The sequence below is a fragment of the Hypomesus nipponensis genome, chromosome 6 (assembly GCF_054491055.1).
Source record: "Hypomesus nipponensis isolate SF chromosome 6, ASM5449105v1, whole genome shotgun sequence".
NCBI classification, from domain to species: domain Eukaryota; kingdom Metazoa; phylum Chordata; class Actinopteri; order Osmeriformes; family Osmeridae; genus Hypomesus; species Hypomesus nipponensis.
The window spans coordinates 18,797,490-18,816,616 of record NC_140366.1 but is presented as its reverse complement, the minus strand read 5'-3'; the positions used below and the strand labels follow the sequence as shown (position 1 = coordinate 18,816,616).

At 43.3% G+C, this 19,127-nt stretch overlaps 1 protein-coding gene across 1 annotated transcript in view; it reads right to left on the bottom strand.

Moving 5' to 3' along the window:
• The window catches only part of bach2b (BACH transcriptional regulator 2b), a 65,991-nt gene extending 51,664 nt beyond the window's left edge, over window positions 1-14,327 (bottom strand). Inside the window, exon 1 of the mRNA XM_084699317.1 lies at window positions 14,025-14,327. The gene's annotated coding sequence lies outside the window, so the exon portion shown is untranslated. The remainder of the gene's footprint in view (window positions 1-14,024) is intronic.
• Between the last annotated feature and the right edge of the window lie 4,800 nt (window positions 14,328-19,127).

Here is a 19,127-nt window from a genome sequence, read left to right as displayed (position 1 = left end):
CATTTCAACTGAATCCATGACTCAGGCAAAACGTTGTAACAACCACTGAACAATCACATCAAACCACCTTAAAGCACCACACATGTGCATCACAGTAACGCTTAATGCCAGACTGACATGCCAGATCCAAATCTGTCTGCAGGGCTCTGAACTCAAAACATGCTGGTGTGAAAACTCAGCTATAGAACCCATGAAAAAACCTTTAGAGGGACAAAACATCTTCCTATGGTGGTCATGCACAATTAACAGGTCAAACTCCAGCAGAAACTTGCCTCTTTGAGTGTTTTTTTCGTCTGTAGTGGTTAGCCTACTGAAAAGTCCTGTCTTGTCCGATGTGTAACTGTGATCCTGGGACAAGCTGGCAGGGTTGCCCCCCCCCCCCCCCCCCTCCCAGCAGTGTATTAAAATAAATCTGTGCACACGTCCCACCCCTGCATGTTCACTAGACATTACCTTATACAAGGCTCGGCCCAGTGCATTCCTCTCTCTGCTGGCCGGGGGAGCAGATTATAGCTCCCCTGTTGCCCCCGGCCTCAACCCCCCCCCCCCACTCACCCACTCCCTCCCTCCCTCCCTCCCACCCCGACCAACCGCCCCATAAACCCCAGCAGTCTCCGATCGTAGAGTGCTGGTGTCTCTGTGTACATGATCTCACATGACTCAACAGAACCCAGCCATGGAGTGACCTGGCCCCAAGCTTTCCCAGGAGGAAGGACAAGAGAAGAATGACTTTGTGGAAGAGACCTGGAGCACTGCCCTCGGCTCGGCTCAAATTACCCGCCTGTCAAGCTTGATGGATTTGGCTAAAAATAAAAGAAAGCGGGGCCCATGACAGGCGGCTGAATGAACCTAGCCCCCCCTCCTGATAACTTGCTGTTGCACCACACAGCGTCTAGGAGACCTGGTGCTTGGGAAAACAAAGATGTTCTGATGGTGCTCATGGCTGAGAGCGCCACATTCCAAAAACAAATGTCCCCTTTTCCCAACCCAATGGTGGGGAGAACTGAGGGAGGGAGAGAGAGAGAGAGAGAGAGAGAGAGAGAGAGAGAGAGAGAGAGGAGAGGGAGAGAGAGAGGGGGGAGGGAGGGAGAGAGAGAAGGGGAGAGAGAGAACAGGATAGACAGGGAAGGGGGTGTAATGGCTGAGGGAGCATACACGATGAGCCAAGTGAGTGGGAATTCCTGTGCTCTCACGACCCCCCTCCCCTTTCTCTCCACCCCACACACATTCCCCTCCCAAATTTATACAAGAGAGAAACGAGTGGAAAGCAGAGAGCCAACCGCTTGACGGCAGGAATATCATCCAACCCAAACAAACAGTGATGCCGCAGACACATCCCTGAGGCTGGGTTAAGTCACTCCTGCCACAAGCACCCCTGTGGACCTGATGCCCTAACCCCGATAAGGGCCCTCCAATGAGCAACACCCGGGCACAGGACTCCTTTAAACTAAGCCTTGACTGTGTAGTTCCGCTCTGACGAGGGCTGTGCGGGTGTTCCACTCCACCATCTGGATCCAATCTGGACTCCTGAGTGCAGATGCAGTGAAAGGGCTGGTGGCAGCAATACACAGGGTCAGCTGTAGTAATGACTGAAGTAGAACATTTGAGAGATCACAACAGGTCAGTCCCAGACACACCTCCAGCAACACAGGGACACGCGCCTGTCTGCACACACCAACACGTGCGCACGCCCGCATCTTTAAACACAGAGAAGACAGATTGTTGTGTCACTCTGCCTCATCCCCCCTCTCAGGCTACCTGAGAGTGTCCACCAAGTATCCTCCTCAAATAACAAAAGACCAAAACAGCAAGAGGAGAAACGTGATACAACGCGGTTAAAAATAGGCCTTCCACTGACTGGATACAGATTTTTTTTTTAAAAAATTTACGATCTCCGCGCCGCCCCTCTTACTTTACACCCGTGTGGATGTGTCCCAGACAGACTCATGCACCCTGGCATGTAACCACGGAGGCGCTTCACACACTGTGGACAAGGCAAAACAACACGTCTGCTGCATGAAAGACAACTATTGTGTAAGACTCCCTGCGTCTATTCTACTACCATCTATTCTGATTATTATGATGTCTTCTGGTTATGATGAACTTCCTCACCTCTGTCTGTGTTGGACCATGAGGTTTGGGCTTCAGGGCTTTTATAAACAAAGAACTCATCTGAAAAGCGGTGGAATTATACCTTCACATCGCAGTTTTTGTTTTATCATGCGGCTTGACTATATCTATGGCTAAAAACATCACATCATATATTATAATAATCCCTGTGAGAAGTAAAGGATTTTCTGGAACGGTCTACTGAACATCAATCAATGCCCCCTGAAAGAAAAAACAAAGAGAAGCATAGGAATAAGGCCCCTTAACGTCATTTGTTTTTCAAAAGCATCAATGGGAGACTTGATTCAATGGATCTAAACCGTGGTGAGGAGGTGGTCCTTATTCTGGAAATAGTCAACAAAAGGCTTAAGTTGTAAAATAAATCATTTCTCAACAAAAAATAATTACAATGGCCTTACAGATTTTAGGTTAGAGTGAACAGTTTCAAGACATTCTGAAAAAGGTAATTTCTAATACGGATCTTTTTCCCTTTCCCAGTTGTGTAAATATGTTTATACGTAACAAGTCACTGTGATATTTGTTGGAATTGTGTAACTTGTATTTCCTACAGTTTCAAACATAATGAAATGACTTATGAAATTATATTTAATGTAAATAAAATGGTTAACAACTTTTCCTCTTTGGAGAGAAGTGGATGCTTTTCAAATTGAAGTCAGCCAAAGCAAAATATTCTAAAGATGTGTTCTCATACAATTGATTGATTCAAAGACATTCCAGATGTATAATGGGAATAATTTCTCCCACTTAGGGTCATAAGTGCATGCAACATGCCTCACAGTGTCAAGAACAATGGCTTCTTTCACTGGCTTCTCCATGCTGCAGCAGGAGAGGTGCATTATGGGAAGTAGGAAGACTGCTTGTTCAGTGCATGTGGCTACTTCAGAGAGAGCAAAAAGAAGCCAAGCGAAAGGCAAAGTCACTGTGACTTGGAGGCGTCTGCACTTGAATTACACGGTTAAATCACACCAAAACAGTGGCTTTGAACGACAGGCGTCATCGAATATCTCGTCATGTCTTGAATTTTAAAAACACAGAGGGCAGAGAGTGTTTGGTTAGTGCATAGAGAGAAGCGCAAGATGCTTCCACAGGCAGGAGCACAAGAGCAGGGCATGTCTTCTGAATAACCACCAGGAGTCAACTCTAATGAGTTGTACTCCTACTATGATGGCATTAACTCCAGCATTAGCTCTAAGCTACAAACCTTGGCTATGAGACTAACAACAGCCAGACAGAGGTTTCCATTGTGCTGCTAATAGGCTACTTGTGAAGACGGGATATGAGCCTTGACTGAGTGTGCGTACACTGCACACGTGAAAGCTTTCATGAAGAGATTTGGGAGTCACATTTTACTCAGTCAAGATTTCCTCCTCTGCAAAACACACAGTCAACAGGATATTATGTCTAGATTTAACTATTTGAAGATTTAGAAGAACAAAAAATCACATTTGTAATAGTGTGATCCTATTCACAGTTTGGATGGTAATTAGGTTTACCTTTTGGCATTAGAAAAGGACAAAAGTACAGATGAATTAGGTGTTAATAGTTTCTAAATAAATAAAAACACCTGCAGAGGAAGTCATAAAATCATTATTTCCTTTGTAATACTATGTCATAAATGTATACTCAACTTTTCAGATGAAAATGATCATTTTCTGTTGCATACTGTTGTGGTATGTATAACTTTTCAGACTCAGATCATTATTTGATGGATCTTGGAACAATACAGCTCTCAGTTGAAGTTCCTTCCATCAGGTTCGATTAGACTAACTTAGCTAAGTCATTCTGAACACACAGCCTGCCTGATGACCTTCCAGTATATTATTCTAATCAACTCAATGAATACCTCGTGATTTCAACTCACTAAATATGCCATTTACAAACATATTAAATTAAACTTGACTGTACGTGCCAAAATGTGCAGGCGTCTCTGACACGCAGAAGCAACGACTTTCTTCACACATTCAAAAACGGTCAAAAGTCAAAACAAGTCAAAGTCAAACCAAACAGGAGCCTACTTACACATTGGTTGGCCATGAGGTGATTAGGATCGATATCTGTTCATTCCCTGGGAGCAGAGACTCTCTGAGAACTACTCTTCCCCCCCCCCCCCAAATGATTGTGAGCACTATCATAGCACCATGCAAAGCACATGATGTACAGAAAGGGCACCCATAGCTTAGGTTCCTCCAAATAGCAGTAACCCCTCCTGTAGTCCCATTTCCTGTATCACAGACACACAACAAACACCCTTCTTCTTTCTTGTCTGTCATCCATCCATCTCACCAACCTAACATCTCAACACCACATCTAAGATGAATTTTGAATAACTGAGGCTTTTACCTTATCAGATTTCAGTTGTTGAACTTGAAAGTTAGCGAATGGTATTACAGATAGAAATCTGCTGAGAAATCTTTCCAATACTTCAACAGAGGCCGTGCATCAGACTCAAACCACTGTACCAAGAGATGTGCTTGGCGCTGAATACCTCTCCACAGTCTGACACTGTCTGCTGAGCCACAGATGTCACTGTTTGGATTGCCATCTCATGATGACTCACAACAAGATACGATACTGAGCTGGTCCAGATAAATGAATTGCATTGGATAACATATAATGTTGTTCAAATCATCTATGAAAGGAATATATCTATATTTTTAACTACTGTACTAAATGGTAATAGTGATCGGAGTATAAGTACGCTGCAAAGTACAACTTAATAAACTCCCGTATAAAGTGATGAAGTTTGCATTACTGCGCCGAAGCAGATTACATTATAAGAATTATGAGTGAAGAGAGCGTTGGAAAAAGTGCATGCGAAGCGATGATGAGAACCAATTAGCCCTGTTGCCTGCAGACACAATGCCTGAGTATGAGATGAAAGGGATGCATTACTGCTGTAATCCATCTAAACAGCCAGCCACTACAGTCTTTCAACCAGGCAGCACTATTGACCCATACCCCCCCCCCCCTCTCTCTCCTTTCTCGCGTGCTATCTTTCTCTTTAATAGGTACAGCTTCACTACAGCAAGCAGATGTCTTCAACGATATCACGGGAATTCAAGCATCCATCTCAATAAAGACATGTTGAAATTATTGTTTTGGCTGTATCCTTCCATCACACTTTATAAGAAATGATTGACTTTTGTCTTTCATTTTTCCTTAAGGACAGAATCAACAGAAGTTCTGGAGCTAATCTCTTTCTGTTACCTATTCTAGTATAGGAGATAGGAATGGTAACCTGACCTTTAAGCACACAAGGAAGATTAGACATTACAGCTAAATAACAACAAATACAAACAATAGCCTGCAACACTAGCTACCACTGCCATTTTTTTCAGCCTTCTGTCACACCAAGAAGAAATCTCTTCCAGTCTTTTATTTCATAAAGCCTACAAGTAGAAAATATGTTGCCAATTTAACATCTTTCAATCTCAACTACACTTCTTTGAACTAAAACCGGTTCCATACTTGATAGATCATGAGTCAAACCATCTTTAAACATTTTGAGGTAGCCATAACATATAGTCTTTAGAGGATAGTCGAGGAAAATGACTGCTAATCTTCTTCTTCTAATCCAACCTGCAAAATAAATATTGAGTCATGCTGGATAAAAATGACACACAGTTAATCATTGTAGTATTCAGACCCCGTGGGTGTGAATGGATTGTTCAGTCATGTTTGAGTATCATCAGCAGACAGGCCACGCCGCTCAGACTCCGACCCTCACATTTCACCCACTGCCCTTCATGACAACGGCAGATCCTTAACACACCACCTCAGATACATAAGCTTGTCTGTGCTTACTCACTGATGACCGTAAAAATAGATAAATCCTCTCTATCCCTGGTCAGATAGACCGGTTGAGATGGACTGGTCAGCTCTGACCCCAGGCTGGTCTGGGACTGGGGGGTGGTCTTTGAGGGGAGGGACATTAATATTTTCCTTCAGCAGGACTAGCAGAATCTTCAATCCTTCCTAAATGTGCAGAATGTAGTCAGCTACTGCAGGGAGACAAGTATCCCTATTATGAGTACTCTCCACGGGAAGAACTACATACCAAGCGTCATGCTTGACAGCGAATGTGGATTTTATTGCACTGTACTTTCATGTTTTCCATTCCACGTGTGCAAAAACAAAATGGAAAACGCAGTGCTGTCACCCCTTTTGAACTTTCGTTCTTTAATTTCGTGCCTCCATTTGCGAGAGTGAATCCCTGTGCGATCTTTTCAATAGCAGCTCCCCAAAAAAATTTTAGGGGGTAAAAAAATAAATAAATATTTTGTAACCCTGATGCAAAGACGTTATGAAGAAAGCACAAACAAAAGAATGTGGCAAACTGGGGCCCACCACAAAAGGTCTCCTCCAATAGCAGCCCATTGTGAGACAGCGAGAGGCAACCGCAAGCCAATCATGTTCTGATCTGGTCGTGAGCCAACTGCTTTACAGTAGATCACGATGCTGGGAACAGGAAGTGGGCACTACGCCCCTGTACCTCAACGCCCACCTTCTCCTATCCTCCCAACCACCTGTGCTCAAGTCTCACAGGATGCAGAACTCTCTCAGACACCCCCCACCCCTGCCCCCCTTGTCCTCCCATACTCCAGCTGCACTTTAGCAAAACCACACATCAGACTTGTTTTGTACTTTTAACACTCCACTGCTCCAGTGGTGATGATTTGAACGAAAATATTATTGCATGTTTACTGGAAATTCTCTCTCCTACTATGTAAATATTAACAGTTCAATTCAGAATGTTTGCTATGGAAAAAAATGTTTTTAGGGGCAATAGACTTATAAGTATTCATGAGTCTAAAGTAAACACAGTAAGCTGAATTTTTTTTACAAATTGGAACAACATTCTTAACAAGCAAGGATCCGTAAAAAGGGACCAATCCCGTGACGTAAGCATAAACCAAACATAGACGTTCATGGAACACTGATTTATCAATAATCAATGTCAAGTCTCGAATTGGTGGCAGGGCTCATTAGTATTTATATATACCATTTATCAGACACAGATGTTTGAGCTGCATGTTAACATCCCTCATACACAATGAGAGCGTTTTGTTTTCGGGGGGAAAGAGAGAGGGGGGGTGTTACTGATGTGCAATGCAGTATAAATAAAACAGGAATTTTGACCTTTGCTAGACACTGTGTGACCAGAGAGTTCACTCTGCTCTCTTAGTGGTCCTGGTGGACAGACAACAGGCTGGGTCATCCAAGCTCTCCCTTGATCCCTCCCTCCCTCCCTCCCTCCCTCCCTCCCTCCCTCCCTCCCTCCCTCCCTCCCTCCCTCCCTCCCTCCCTCCCTCCCTCCCTCCCTCCCTCCCTCCCTCCCTCCCTCCCTCCCTCCCTCCCTCCCTCCCTCCCTCACTAAAACAATGATCTCACTCCCCTTACCAGGAATCCGCTGATTGTTTTAAAACCCTTCCAGTCTTGTGTTCGACAGGCTTCTTCTCCCTTTCCCATCGACTGGGAAGAGAAATGGGAAAAGGGAAAAACAAAGTGACGTTGGCAGGAAACGTCGAGCCCTCTAGCGAGCCTGGAACTTTGGGTTCACTTGGGCTTTCAACCAATATTGTTTTAAATTACCGCCGGTGACTACAAACCCTTGTAATTCAATAAGTCTCAAAAAGCACACAGAAAAAAAAGAGATCTGCATTTTTGTGAGAAAAAGAACTGTTGGCAGAATTATAGGGAATATGATGATGAAACAGACTGCCAAAGGCGAGGAAATGGAGGAATATCTCAACAGCTAACACCATATTTCTTCCATAGTGACAATCACCAAGGCATAGGTTCAGTAGAATGCCTGTTTATTTGGAGATACCACAATTTCAATCATGTCCATCATGATGGAAATACATATAACTGAGGTTCATGAAAAGAAGACCATGCCTCAACTCCTCCCAATCCATGAATTCTCCTATAAATGTATTCAGTTGTTGGTGTGGGATTTGAACTTGTGAATGGATAAACGATTTAGATAAGAAATCGGGCACAAACCCCTAGATGTAGTTCAACTCCACCGGTCTATAAAATATAAAGCTTTAACAGAAATGTATTTCTCATTGAAGGATATGCGCAGACCTTAAATTGACATGCATGAGCTGGCATGAGTCATTTCTGCCTGTCGGAAACCACAGACACTCATGAATCTCCCAGGTGTCCTCCCTCACTTCTCTGCCCTCCGCCAGCGCACCAGGTCTGCTCCTCTCTCATCCAGACACTCATGTGAAACTCAAGGAGAGAGAAAAGTCTTAAAAGTGCATTTTCTGGCCCAAGACCACTGATACGCTGTCAGTCTCTGACTGCTGCGACCCGTCCTGCAGTGCAGAGGAACAGAACAAAAGAGTGTCACACAGAAGGGTAAGGATGTGACCTCACACTGCAGAGGAAGACAACAGACAACCGACAGCAGCCTTCTCTCGTGTCAGGCTGTAGTCTCTGAACAGCTGAACCATCGAGTGCAGCAGGCTCGGTATCACGCTCTACAAATGTACACAAATAGAGCAACGCTTCCAAAGCATTGGTGATCTTCACATACAGTACAAATGATTCTTAATGTAGTGACTGGATAATTATGAATAAGACCTCTGCATTTTTAAGTACAAGTGAGTCTGAATGGTTGCGTATGGATGTGGTTACTACACTGAAAGAGCTGACTGTGTTCAAAGGGCTTTGGTTCCATTCTATATTTGATCCATGAGAGGAAAATGCTGACAGAAAGAAGGACTCTAAATTTAACTAAAGAGACTTCCACTATCTACTTCGCAAATCCCTCTGAAGGCGCACACACACACACACACAAACTCATGCAAACACACACACACATACACACACTAGGCCCTAGAGTAAAATATCTGCAGTTTGAACCTGAAAGTCAAACCAAAACACATCTCATTTGATCAAGTGTGTAACATCCACGTCATTAACTCAGTAATTACAGCACTCATGAAGGACTTCTGACAGTCAACACCTGGAATCCAACGATTAAATCAGACATCAGGGCGACGATTTCAGTACAGGGATGGGTCTGCCCAACCTGGGAGTTTACTGTCGGAACAAGAGAGTTTGCTGCTGATAATAGTCAAGACCTTGTTCTTTTGCCCCTCAACTCAATTAAAAACACGTATCACCCAAATCCATCCAGCAGCAAGAATGGAACCCGACTAATATGTGTGAAGATAAACAACTTGACAGTTGAACTATAAGGGCAATGAGAAAATACGAGTAGCAGACAAATAACACCTTTGCCATGGTGGTCATGTTTCCCTTTGATAAAAGTGGATCCTTGAAGCTCTTTAAGGTGCTACTTGAGGTTGAGAGCTCTGCAGCTCCCTCCTTGGCACCATCTTCTCTCTCTCTCTCTCTCTCTCTCTCTCTCTCTCTCTCTCTCTCTCTCTGTCTGTCTCTCTCTCCTCTCTTTCTCTCTCTCCCTATCTCTCTTTCTCTCTCTCTTTCTTTCTCTCCCTCGCTCTTTCTCCCTCTCTCTCTCCTCTTTCTCTTTCTTTCTCTCTCTATCTTTCTCAAGAGGACTTCTCAGTGTAAACTCAAAGTAGTTCAGGCTTCACTCTGCTACACCTATAGCTCACGACTGAAACGTCACCTCTGCTAAACACATATACCACAATTAATCTTGTGTACATTGTAGCAAAGTGATCTTAAGGACCTCTATAGGGACTACTTGTCGAAGCACTTATTGGTGTCCTAGAAGGCAGATCATAACATGCAGATGCAGTTTCACCTCACTTCATTGACCTGTACCTATTATGCAGGTGTGTTCACCTGCAGGGATCCCCTCCCACACAGTCATCTCTTCAAGAACTGCTTTGACTTCAAAGATCCAGAGGAGATGTAAGTAACTTGCCGAAACCATTTTGAGTAATTTCTGAGTAATGAATGACCACAGGATGGGTTCCTAATGATGGTTCACTGTGCTCCCATCCTGTCTCCAGACAGGGTGAGCCCTGACCCTGACAGGGTGTTAGAGGGGGCTGTGCCCTCTCCGGGTGGTGACTCAGGTGAGCGTCACAGGCTTCTGATTCAAGCATGATTTACGTGCCTTGGCAATGTATTGTAGGCTCAAAACAAAACTCTAAACAAAACAGAGCAATCAGATTCCTGCCTCTGGCACTTTCTAAGAGATAGCTTCTTGGCACTAGCTCTCCCTGTGTACACACTAGGATATACAGTATCCACGAGGCTCTGCTGAGGGCTTTTTTTCTTCCTCCACCGCTGACAAAAGTAAAGAGTGGCAGGATAATACAGTCTGATTTCACATGGTGATTGATAATGCCAGTATGCATTACTGCCTGGACAGTGGGAGAGGAGAAAACACTCTCCCAAAGAGAGAGAGATAGAGGGAGTGAGCCGGAGAGAGAGAGAGAGAGAGAGAGAGAGAGAGAGAGAGAGAGAGAGAGAGAGAGAGAGAGAGAGAGAGAGAGAGAGAGAGAGAGAGAGAGAGAGAGAGAGAGAGATGAAAGAAAATGAAAGAAAATGAAAGAAAATGAAAGAAAATGAAAGAAAATGACAGAGAATGAGATTGAGAACGAGATGGAAAGTGAGAGCGAGAAAGACAGAAAGAAAGGGAGAGCTGGAGAAAACCAAAGTGTGGTCTGAGCAGCAGGATCTTTGGTGTCTCCCAGCATTGCTGTCTCATCTCACCCTCTCCTCAATGCAGCAGAGTCAAACATGCCTTTGTGCTGACGTGGGAGAACTATGGGAACATGTTTTTGTCTACGCAAAGCTCTGATCGGAGATCTGGAGTTTGGCCGGTAGGGGTTCATTTAAATGCCTGCAATCATGATAACAATCCCACAATGACTCAAAAGGTGGAGCCTGTGTGAAAAGATGCACTTGACAGATTTGATTTATGGCCATGACATGATTCGTAATTCATAAAGCATTCTTTCATTTTTCAATCAGACAGTGATATTTATGTGCCACTCAACCGACATTAACCTGCAATGGGTGCCTGAAAGATGCTCACGGAAAACGTTTACAATAAATTGGTGCTATTTGTGATTAACAAATGCTTCACCAGAGAAATGATAACTGGAGACTGAAGATTTCACGAATCAGGAACTCCTCTGTGTTGTTTTACTTTAAACACAAACAATTGTTGTTTTTTGTTGTTGTTGTTTTACGGACACGGCATCATACTCACATCTGCAACACAACACAACATCACACCATAGAGCTACTACAGTGGTCTTCATCTCCAGTCCTCAGGGACCCCCTGCCCTGCTTGTTCTAGATGTTTCCCTCCTCCAACACACCTGATTCAGATGAATGGGTCGTTAGGTCTTCAGCCCAGGGTTGAAGCCCGCTGAGCTACCACAATGGAATGGAAACAGACAGTGTGCTGTGCAGGGGCCGGCTCTGCGTTGGCTTCAGCATGGGAAGCTTGGGGAGATAATGGGAAGATCATCTCAGATGAAGAGATCCAGTTCCAGTGTGCGATTTCAGCTGGCTGGGAAACCTGAGGGACTGGTCGAGAGCAGCTCCCAAAACAACATGGGTCGAATGAAGGAAACCTCCCAAGTTGATCAATTCATGAAAAGTGCACTGAATTACATCACTGAGCAGACTGTTTCCAGGTTTCTTAAAATATATATATATATATATATTAAGAATGATTGTACTACATCTATGCTACAGGACATGATATGGTTTGGATTTGTTTTTACATTCCAAGTTCTGTCAAATATAAAAGGGGAAATAAAAAGGGCTAAGCCATAAAGACATTAGCCTATAACAATACTTGGGAATATAAAAAAGGAGAAAAATAGTTGAAATGTTTAATTGCTATATTATAGTGTATTACTGTGAATATTCGCTGTACTCTCCAGAGTAGTGAACTAATTCTCCCAAAAAATCCGTAAATGTTCGCTTCATTGCCACGGGGAAAGTACAACTAGACATCAGTACACATAAAGGGATCAAATATATGGCTCTCAACAATGGCGTCATCATGGCCGCAGCGCATGAGTATGCCTATGCACGTGCTATAGCTACCTCACTGACTGATGTAATAACGCGTAGGACCTGCGGTAAAGGGATCCTATATATAATCACTCGGGGAATTAATTAATATCAATAGTGTCTACGCATTACTTTCGTGTGTAAAATGTGTTTGAAGTACAACGTGTCTGTCGTCACCATTTCACAAATACTTTTTGTTTTTGTTTTACTGTAGCCCGCACGAACGGTGATCGCTCAGATTCGATTAAATGAACAGCTCTATCCATGGTTAACAGCACTAGACAAAGGAATGTCTCGCTCCTAGATGTCACTCTACCACAAACTGCTGTATCACTGCGTTTAATGTCAGCGTCACCCGGAACGCTAGTGTTAGGTAGCCTATTCCCTCGGTAAAACACTGCACGAAGACATACAGACATGTCTCTAAAATAGTCTATTCCCTGGCTACGAATAATAATAACAAATACAAATTGTGCCGTGTCGTGTGCTGGTTCACTCCGGTTAGGCTACACATTGCTATTTCATGCTATCCGCGTTACTGACGTGGGTGCCTTTCCACAGCATGCAGAATGGTGTGTAAGCACGCATAAGAATGTTTCGCGTTAATTCCAAATAGGCTATTTCATGGTACAGATATAGTTTGGGATCAAATTAATTAGATAACTACCAAAAAAAAATGTTTTGCCCACCAATAATTTGCAAAAAATCATTATCAATTAAATGTTTATAAAGATGACAAGCAAAGCGCTCGAGGAGAGTGCGTAAAAGCGCAATGTTTTGTTGAAAGCAAACATGCAAACATTTAAACAGGCGTTTACTGATATCATGATGATATTCTTCTACTTCTAAAACTGTAGACTTAAATGGTTATTTGATTAAATTAATTTTAAATCAGGGGACATCACAGTCGTTTTAACAAAATATGTTCTAGTTCTTTAAATCACACTGTCGGGACACCGAGCCGATTGTATTGGCTGCCAAATAGCCGATGCTCCCAAGTCCTCTTACACAGCAGATATTTTGCTGATCTTTTATGGATGATTAATGAGTAATTGTGATGTGATGGTTTACAAGTGTGTTTATGACGTGCAGATTCAACATAAATAGTTTTAGCGCTCTTGATGTTGATGGTGACAGTGCATTTAATCTAAATCAGTAGCCTATATCTTTTAAAGCACGTGAAGGTTATTTGTACGATATATATACGATAATGTATAAATAACACAATTCACATGCTAATAACAAAAAATTACTAATAACAAGACAAAAAAAAATACTAGTTCATTCATAACATATTGTTTATTAGATTCCTCATTATCCCAAATACAAATCAAATTCCACGGCACTTTCCAAATGCTATAGGCTCATCCATGATGGCCATGCAGTGAATGAGGGCGGGAATTAAGACCGGGGGTCTTCGCCTCTGCCATGGCCCCTTAATCGGTGAAGGCTTTTTCAAGTGACAGCTTCTTTTCTCTCTGATTTTTCCTCGGAGAAAACAACAGCCAAGACTGACCCCTATACTTTGATGCGCCGCCTCCTTCTGGATTGCAATGCATCTACTACTACTTGCAAAACTCCCTGATCGGAGCGCACACTACACTGACTCAAAGCATAACAGGATGTGGTATTATGCTTCACTTTTAAACCATCATTCATATTCAAAACAAATAGCATGCAGGCTACACAGTTTGAATTTACGCATGTTTATTTAGGCGGGTTAGACACGTCTTTGGATAGCGTTGTCGTCGCTTGGTAGCCCTACTCAACGTGCAAGTTTAGAACTCCGTTCGCCGTTACAAACTAATTGTAGTCCAATCATGTGTTTACACTGCACATGCAGTTCACAAGCAAAAACAAAACATATTTAGTTACACATGAAACGTTCAAATATGCATGCATCTCACCTTATAACTTTCTCTTTTTTTCTTGTAATCCAGCCCTTTTGTCCGCTTACCAAATATTTTTTTTCACATGATGACTTCCTTGTCGTTTCCTAAAGCCCCCGGGTACCGGGCGATTACTTTTACGTTGCACTAACAGGCTGTATCGTTCTTAAAAAAAAAAAAAGTGTGTGGTCATTAAACTGTTGTTATTTTTCTTCAGCAAACGTCAGTGTGTGTGTGTGTGTGTGATGATCCAGCGCAGCGTGCAGCTCCGTCTCCGCTGTTTGTTACACTGGACTGGAACGCCTACTCTCAATCGCTACATTGTTGACATTCGGCCCTGACGTCATTGTATCCCTCATTCACAACATTACGCGGTGCAGAGTGCGTTGGCGCCGGGGGCAGTTAGCCACATACTCAAAAAAATGTCCGCATTTGAGTTTGGAGAATCGCTGTAGCGAGAGCGCGCAGCGCGCCGCTTTCCCATCTGCTCAGCATACAGTAGCCCCCCACTCTGTGGACATCGGTGATAAAACTGGAGGATTGATTAGCATCGGATGAACACAGTTTCAGTTAACCTACTGTGCACGATCTTTATACCCTATGAAGTATCCCAGAAATTAGAAATCTTGGCCATTGGTCGACCATAGTCCTCAACTTATATTGATTATATAACATTCAATACCCCAATAAAAGATTTGATGAGAATGTTTCCTGCTATGAAACGACACATTCTTAGGGGGGAAATGCAAAACTCTACAACTTGGAATTAAATAAACAACACCATATCACTTGAGTTGTGCAACAAACAAGGTACCTCCATCATGTAATGAGCTAAATATAATTTTTTTTTAAAGGTCAGTTTAAGGTTGCAAACAGGAACCGTGGCACCGAAGGCATGATTCAAGATCAGCCCACAAACTGTTGTTACTAGAGAACTCTGGCTGGAAACATTTCAATGTCTAATGTATGATGTTACCCCATGGGAGTTTGGATGTAATTATAAATGATCATGCTGCGGCAGACAAATCCTGTTTTATCCCAATATTTACTTCACTAAACATTCCCAGAGTGGCATATGAAGAGTAGAGACCCATGTTGCGGCACACATTTTAACTGATGCAATTTACATCAGGCACGTGACATTATGCACTTGTTTAGTCAATGGCAGGGCAATATGGAATGTGAACATGAACACATTTCCAAACCTGCGCTGAGTGACTGGTTTGACGTGCACTGTAGGGCCATCGATCCTCCCAGCTGCATCATTTCAGCTATTTCAATTTCAAACGATAGAACAGTTTTTCAAGGAATGTTCTGGAAGAATGAGGTAAATACTTCAGTTAACAATAGCCAAGACATTTCCCAACAAAAAGTCCAAATACAATTTTCATTTGAAGGGAAAAGATATAGCTACTGTGTTTATTTAATGACACAAAATGGTTCAAGTGTTTTGATGAAACAAGGCTTGTAGACAAAAGGAACACCATGACTGAGTGGTTTTTGAGGGCCCAGATGCAGTTTGACAATCCCAAACTAATCCTCCAGAATGCATTTATATTTATATTCATTCACACAGACACCCTCAGGATATTAGAAGACTTTGGTTTAGCACTGACTAGTTTAGTACCAAAGCTGTGCTGGGGGCCTTGAAAAAGCTCACCCTACACTCACCCTCAGGACTGGGTGTCTGGGTTCAAGCTCACGGATGCTATTGCAGTCCACATCTTGCCTCTGCTCAGAGTACTCTGAGAGCATGAGGAGAATTTAATTACACAGCACACACACACACGCACACACACACACACACAAACACACACACGCACACACACACACACACACACAAGCAATGGCATTCCTGCACTCAATGACCTTTCCCTTGGGTATTTTCAAAGGGGGGTGACTGAAGTTGGGAGGTGGAAGGCAGAATGGAGGGCTGTGTGGAGGGAGGGAGGGAGGGAGGGTTAAAACAGTCTGAAGTGGGGATTGCATTGGGATTCCACCCACACTGTGGACCAACACAGTTTTGACATCAGGAAGTCTAATTAGACTTAATACAAACAACATGGGCTGTGTCTGCAAGAGAAGCAGGCCAAGGTAGAACAGAGCAGTAGCAACTTGGTCCCAGACTCTCAAACTGTGAACTCTTGTGAGGGCAAGGAGGGTCATTTAGTGTTCAAGAGGAGTTTTGCACTGTATAAGGTAAACTAAGATATAATAGCCATAAACTAGAGTCATTTTACTTGAATAGTTTGCATGCCAGGACACCTTAATACTATTTTTCTTGGGAGTCCATCATGGTACATCCTGCATGCAGATAAATGTATGGAGAGTAACATAAGTTGTTCCACATTGACTTGGTAGAGGAGTAGAGTAAAAAGTGACATCTCAATCCAATCATTTTATAGATTTTAAAACACACACAGTCAGTGGTTTTAGATGTGCATAATTGTACCTGTGAATATAGCTTATGTGTATACAGGATATTGAAAGCCTCAATACACCACACTGCACTGCCAGTAGAGGAAACACAAGTATAATCCTGCCTCAGTCAAAATGGATGACTCATATCAAAAGTGTTTGGCGTAAAACCGACAACAAAAGCCCTGCACAGAATGCAAGTCGGTCAAAGAGTCACATCTGAGAGTGGATGAGTCATTTCAAAGTGATTCATTGGGTTTGCGGTCACAGTAATAGGACACACAGGCAAAGTACATCTATGAGTTTGCTGGCTCAGGAGAGCAGCAAGTCGAGGCAGGGGCGCAAAGACGTAAATGCATCCCTGTTGTTCCGCAGCAGTCAGCATGGGACCCAAAGCCAAATACCTTCATTACGTCAATTACTGCAGCTCCCCCAGCACCGCAGGGTCCATCCCAACCGCCATTCATAACGAAGCCTGCCTCAGACGAGCACAAACATCTCAGGTTATCTTCAGGACACGCTGCACACACACACACACACACTGCAAACATTCCTCAACAAGCACTAGAGAAGTTCAGTTAGCAACAGATATCAAACATCCACGCACACACACACGTACAGTACAGTTACACATTAATATGAACACCTAGTGCATGCCTACACACACAAATAGTAGAGACACGTATGCAGATAGGCACACAAATGCTTGAAAACACCATGGTGCAAGTGTGTCTCATAAAAATACTGCTGTTAGACAGAGAGACTTCAGTTGACTTAGTTCCAACGTCTCTCACTTGTCTGGCAGTTTAAGTTATTTAAAATATTTTCTCCAACCTCTGAGATGGAGAGATAAAACCTATCACCTGCCATGGCTGACAGGTTGTTATTTCATGTTTGTCAAGTGTGAACAAGTGTGTGTGTGTGCGTGGGCGGTTTGTTAGGGTTGCAAAGTTCAAAGTTATGCCAACGAGTGTTTTGCCACATTTCTTACCTTGAGTCAGCCTAATGGTGTAGACGAAACGAAACAGTCAAACAATAACAGTGCTTTGTTTAGAACTGACGTTTAGAACATTGAACTGATTGTGTGACTTTTGGCCAGTGAGAAAAGGGATTTCTGTCCAACTGTCAAAAAACGGAAAAAGAATCTGAGCAAGAAGGACTAGTCCTGATCATGCCATAGTTTTGGGTTGGTGACCTTACAAACTGTACAGATTGCCACGGTGACCAGAGACTCCCTGGAGAGAGGAGTATACAGAGCATTGGTCTGTTTAGTCTTGGCAGCAGGCAGTGTGAGGGGGGTTTACACAGGAAGTGTCTCTGGGACTTGTCTAAGCTGCTTGCTGTACGGCTAAACAGGTGAAATCCTTTAAGACCCTGACCCAGGCCCTCTGCTGCCCAGCTCACTCCGTCGTCAACTTTTGTAAACAAACACTGTGAATGGGGTGTGAGAGATGAGTCATCACTTTAGATCTCTGTCTCGCTCTCGCTCCCCCCCCTCTCCCTCTCTCTCTCTGTGGGCCTCAGTCTGCAGCATATCCGCTCCTCTGAAGGCCCTCGTCACCACAGGCATACTTCAGCAATTACCTATCGCCCACACAATGTCAGTCACATGGGCTGTAATAACAGGCTGTCGTCCTGTCTCTCTCACGAGTCCGTGCTTCCGCGTTTTATTCTCTCTCTCATCATCATCCACAAACACACACACAGACACAATGCAATACCATAATACACGTTTTTAATCTGGCCATAGTTGTGTTGAATGTGGCAGCTACTGACAGAAGTCTTTTCTCCTGCGGGGCCCAAACTAAGGAGCATCTGGGGAGACGATGTGATCCGTAGCTCTCATGTCAAGCACAAAGACACCTCGCCTCCAACTCACATGGCAAAGTGTCAAGTCACAGAAAGCCATACCTGCAGCGAATCTGTCACCGTCTGAACCAGAGAAACATCTGTTTATGACATAGCACATAGGTGACAGGTGTTACCTCTGCAAGCTGGAAACAACTCAACCCGATTACAGCAAATTCTGGAGGAACGGGACACGTTGCATTTGATGGCCTGAACACCGTGCTGGTTCTTTGTCGGTGTGGGCGGCAGCAACTCGTCAACCTCAACTGACCTGGAAATGGAATCCTTCACAAGAGCGCGTCCTGTGGAAGCACTGAGAGCATTGCCCTTTTCCCATCAGTGTACATTTACGCCGGCGTTAAATGTTTGAAAATGACAGCATAAAAAAAAAGTGTGTTTCGCTTTTAACTGTGACTCAGTGGAAAGAGGAGTAATGGCAAACAGAAAAAGAAAATCAACATTTCCATCTCTAGGTGTTTTATATAATAAGATTTCAGATGTTACCTTATGACTTTATCATTCTTTTAAAATGAAATAACAAGCAGGCTGAACTATGTATGGAGAATAGAATGCCTACTATTGCCAAGAGGAATCTTGAGAAACATTTTCATTTCAAGAAAAGGCGGCCAGGTTTAGGATCTAATAATTGAAATCAATACATTTGACTAAAACTGTCACAATGGTAGACTCGCAGATAATCCACAAAGTGTAGATTGTTGGAAGAGGACTACAGTGTAATGACTTCTACTCAATAACGGAAAATGGAAAAGTTCTTAAATAATAGCCCACAGGCTCTGTGAAGACCGACCAGGGAATCATACAGATTAATGGAATACGTATCTAGCACACAGAGCA